Source organism: Austrofundulus limnaeus, unplaced genomic scaffold (assembly GCF_001266775.1).
Source record: "Austrofundulus limnaeus strain Quisiro unplaced genomic scaffold, Austrofundulus_limnaeus-1.0 Scaffold350, whole genome shotgun sequence".
NCBI classification, from domain to species: Eukaryota; Metazoa; Chordata; class Actinopteri; order Cyprinodontiformes; family Rivulidae; genus Austrofundulus; species Austrofundulus limnaeus.
Genome location: NW_013952752.1, coordinates 501,709 through 506,658, shown reverse-complemented (window position 1 = coordinate 506,658; position 4,950 = coordinate 501,709). Strand labels below are relative to the sequence as shown.

Here is a 4,950-nt window from a genome sequence, read left to right as displayed (position 1 = left end):
CCATCTTTTAATATTTTCTGTGGTGTATAGTAGTAACACCATATCACAGAATATAATTCAGGCCTGCTTCCAACAGGTAGGTTTGATTTCTAATTTTGATAAAGTTTAGACCCTTGAAGCCCAGGAGGAATCTTTGCTTCAATGGGACTAATGTGTACGACACAGTATTAGGGCCACACAAGATTATTTTTATTACGAGAATAATCATAATATGACATAATTCAAGTCAGATTACAAAATTAAAGTAGTAACATTATGAGAATAAAGTCACATTAGAATAAAATAATTTACGAGATTGGAGTCATAATATGAGAAAAAAGGCATAACACGACACTAAAGTCGTAACATTACAAGAACATAGTCAATACAAGAACCTTTACAAATGCACTCCTATCACTGCCTTAAAATGAGAAATGTTGAGCAACTTGTGAAGTTGTATCAGTTAAAAGAAATATTTAATCTTTTAGCACATTAGCATCAAATTATCATTAGCAGCTCTTTGAAAAGATTGTGCAAATGACTGTATGATAAACTGAAGCCGTGTTGTAATGGCTGCATTGACAGATTTAGTCGTCACGTAATTTGGATGAAAGCATTTTACACCAACAGTGACCCAAAGATAATCAGGCTACTTCATAAACACAGACATGCATGGCTGTCCACAGCAGGTGGGAGGAAATGAGTGACAATCAGGAACAGAAAATGAACATCATGCAAGATTGACAACTTTCTCTTAAAATTAAAACTTTAATCTCGTAATGACTATTCTTGTAATATTACTTTATTCTCATTTTAAAAAGAAGTGTGGCTCAGATACTCCGTCGTAAATGTGGATCCTTTATAAATAAACACAACCATTGAATTAAATTATTCTTTTATTTTCAGTACAAGACTCTGAAGGCCCTGGTGAATGTGGACTCAAATGATATAAACACGACCATCGGTGAGGTACCAAAAGCAATTTTCTAACATCCTCAATGGTTCTCTCAGCAGCGGATTCAGCTTTGCAGATATCGGTCATGAACGTTGATGTGCTGAACACACTGGGAATCATCGCGGTGTCCTTCATCGCCGGGCTGGCCTTCAGCAGGATCATAAGGRAGACCTTCATAAAGACCGTCCAAGTGGTCAATTTGGTCTTCAAACTGGTGGTGAAAAAAATATGATAAGTGGAGAAAAATACGTCCAAATCATTTCAAAGAAATCAGACTTTATGCAGTTTTTATTAGATTTGTATTAGATTTAACTGCTGCTTCCATTAACTGAACCTTAATTTTTTTTTCTAGCTACCGGTCCACTGGAGTGGCCTTCCTGTTGGTGAGCTGTATCTGTGAGGTTTCTGAAGACTGGAAGACCTTCCTCCAGGGAATTTTGAACCTTTAATTTTGTTTCTCTTTCCAAACTCTATAGCTTTTTATCAAAAGGGGAGAACAGATCAGTTTTGTCTTTTGTTAGGGAAATGTGAATTTCTGCCAGTTAAAGCGCTAAACTATTTCTTCACCAATGCGTTTGTAAAAGTGTTTCACAACATGTATTAAAATGTTGAAATTCAACTCTTGTGGAAAACCCTGAGAAAAGCCTGCTCAAGTTAGGGTACCATGAAATAAATGAATGAATGAATGAATAAATGAATAAATAAATAAATTGTAAATTGTGAGGGGTTAAATCAGGATTTTTCATGATTCTGGGTTGACTGTTAGCATTTATGTCACCACAAACACTCCCTTGTTCAACACAGGTTGGACCTGTTAAACCGGAGATTTTCCTCTCCACTGTCACCGATGAGCTGCTCAGGATGGGAGACTGACAAAGTGAAGATTCAACACAAACTGCAGGCTTCTTTAGATTAATCATTTTTGTGTGCCCTGAGACGATGTGTGTTGTGACTTGGTGCTATTAAAATTGGATTAAAARCGAGCACATCCACTTTAACATTTACATTCCCAAGTAGTTTTGTTTCACATATCAGTGGTGGACTGTCATTAGGGATGGGTAACGGATTCGATACTTTTAATTACCGACCGAATTCTGTTGGTACTACAGAGAACCTATTCACGTAACATCAAACGGTACCATGTTTCGGTACCTAAAAGCATCATTGCGACCGTATAGGGTTGGGCATAATCGTATCGTTTGCAATTAATCGTCAGAAAAACATTAATCGATTACTTTTTGGCACTTGACGATTAAAACGATTAACGCCAGCAGGCAGAGTTCGCTCGGTGCTCCTCTCTGCTTCAGATATGACGAACATTTTTAAAAATTTTCTGTAAATTATTTATCTATCAACACAATTTAAAATTTGATGTACAGCCTGAAGTCGGTAATTTTGAGACAATTTGGAACAGATTTGTATGAAGAGCAAATCTTTCCCACTAAACTGGTCGTGTGACCAGGACATAAGGGTGTCCAGGGGATTAATCGTCAAATTAATCGTTATCGGCTAAATACCGCAATTAATCGTGATTAATTTTTTTGCCAATATTGCCCAACCCTACGACCGTATTGGCATAAGAGTGGTGAGTTTTCCCTGCTTGTCCTGAACGCAGCATCGCGCAAAAGCCTAATGACGTCAGCAGCCACTGGTTCAGTAAACAGAGTTCAGTCTGAACGTAGCTGAAAGCCTTGCAGCTCCTGGAGTGAAACTCACTGAACAGACCACCTCTGAATTATCTGGTGGATTAATTATCTTGTGAACAGGACGTTCACTTGCTCAAAGTAAATAAAGTACCACCACTTTCTTTATTTCATCCACCATTAAACAGAGACCGGCAGAGGAAAACAACAGAGGRGCTTCCTGACAGTCTGAGCATGTCTGACCTGAAAGAGCACAAGCAGYTAACTTGAAGTGTTGGACATGTTTTGGATGTTCAAAACGTAGCTTGAATACATTTGATTTAAACTTATTTGCCTTCCATGGACCTCCATCACACAATTTTTCTAACGGGGAAATGACGTCAATAGAAATACGTGGAGCTGGATTTTAATGTGTGCAATAAGACAAAACAGTCTTGTTGTTTTCAACAGTTTATACATACATACATACATGCATACACACACACACACACACACATACATATTTTTCCTTCATTTCATAGCTATTCTCCCAGTTGCAGCTTCTGAAACATTTCATTAAAGAAGAACTGGTCCAGAGGACCTACAAWTTTTTTTTTACCTGGATTACTGAGATCTATCAGAACTTGTAGAATTGTGGTAATTGTTTCATAAGTTTCATTATTGCCATTTGATAAACCTGTCTGTTGTGCAGCACCATATTTTGTGTTTCTGTGGATTATTGATTGTTTTGTATAGTATGTTGTACATAGCTGCAGCATCATGTCAAGTTGTCTGTAAATTACATGGATTTTCTGCCATTTTGCATGCATAGACATATATAGCAATCTTAAGATATTAAAAAAAAAACTTTGACTCCAATTTATTTAAGACTCAGAGCCAGCAGTCAGTAAAGACAACAAGTTTGCCACCACTGTCACATACATATACTCAGTTATTTCTCATTCATAATGTCACCTTCAAGAGTTGTCGTCTATGGTCGATGTTACTAACTGTCCATCAAGCTTGATCTGCATCTCYGCCCCTACTTCAGCTGCTCTCTCAGTATTGACCGAGTCATCTCATGTGCTTTTGAATCCTGTTGGGAAGAAGAAAAAAAAACACAGCTTATTTTCTCAATTGTTTAATGGCTTGTTCTTCTATAACTGCTTAAGGGCAAGTTTACCTGCCTCTGCTTTTTTGCTTCAGCCACATCTAACCCTAAACCCCCAGAGTGGAGCATGTTTCCTGACATCTTCATTCTCTGGTGGACATCAGAGAAGTGACAGAGTGAGCACCCAGTACTTGTGGCCAGAAACGCTCTCATTCTTCTTCTACTCAGTCCACCTTCTGACCTAGCTGCCTTCATCGATGTCTGCTCAATGCAGGTGTTACAGAAAGTGCCAGACCACTCATGGCTGGAGTAATGGATAACGTTTTCTAAGGTATCCTTGTAAGGAGATAAAGTTTTGAGTTCTTTGATGAGTTCAAAGTATACCCATACCATATTGACGATGCCCTGCGGTGCCAATGATGTCAAGTATCTTGGTAACAATGCAGGACAGATGTCCGTTGTGGTCTGCAACTTGCTTGGTTCTGAYAAAGACCCTGATCACATCTACCAAGTGATAGTGCTGTACCCAGAGTGCAGATGTTCTTCCTCTTTCTGTGAGTTGTTTGAAGATTTCTTTAAAGATCTGCTCAAACACCGTCAATACTAGGTCTGTGTGTCTGGCTCCCATTTTCCCATCAGAAACTGTCACTACACTCCATACCATACCAATTTTATTTATAAAGCACTTCAATCAGCACAAGGCCAACCCAAGTGCTGTACAATAGACAGACACAACAGTGTAGCAGTAACTTGGATTGGAATGTCAAACCCAAACTTTGTTTACCTCAAGACTGTGGCCTCTAAGCATTATTCTGTCTCATGCCTACTGAGACAAGAGTGATTTGATTCATTTACCTCCAAAAAAAATTGTTTACTATCTACGACTGGTAAGATAACGACAGGATGCGACAGAGACCTTCTGTTGTTTGAGTACAGTGAGAACTCTTTGATGTATTCAAAATGGCCGCTTATCACAAAAGGACTCAAGGTTTTAGCAGACACAAAGTCTGGCAGAATGGTTCTGCTAGTGAGAAAGCCTTTTTAAGCCAGACCCCCTGGTGATATATACCACTCAGATCTACATCAAAGACATTGTTTACATACCACCTCATTTATGGTGTTACCGTCCCCAGGAGACTGGTTTTATACTGACACCATGATCGAATGTTTTTCTGTATTCTTGTTTCTCTGTTTTTCTGCCATTCTGATATAAAAAAAAAAGAATCATTGTATGCCCTACATGACTCAATCATGTGAACAATGTGTTTTAATCACTTCACAAA

The 4,950-nt window shown here is 38.4% G+C and overlaps 1 protein-coding gene across 2 annotated transcripts in view; it reads right to left on the bottom strand.

The window, feature by feature from the left end:
* Window positions 1–857: 857 nt before the first annotated feature.
* Window positions 858–4,950, bottom strand: part of LOC106527921 (RNA-binding protein 4B) — a 16,878-nt gene continuing 12,785 nt past the window's right edge. For both annotated transcript variants that reach the window (XR_001311443.1, XR_001311444.1), the window contains 2 exons: window positions 3,532–3,652; window positions 858–1,145 (listed from right to left, as the gene is read on the bottom strand). The gene's annotated coding sequence lies outside the window, so the exon portion shown is untranslated. The remainder of the gene's footprint in view (window positions 1,146–3,531; window positions 3,653–4,950) is intronic.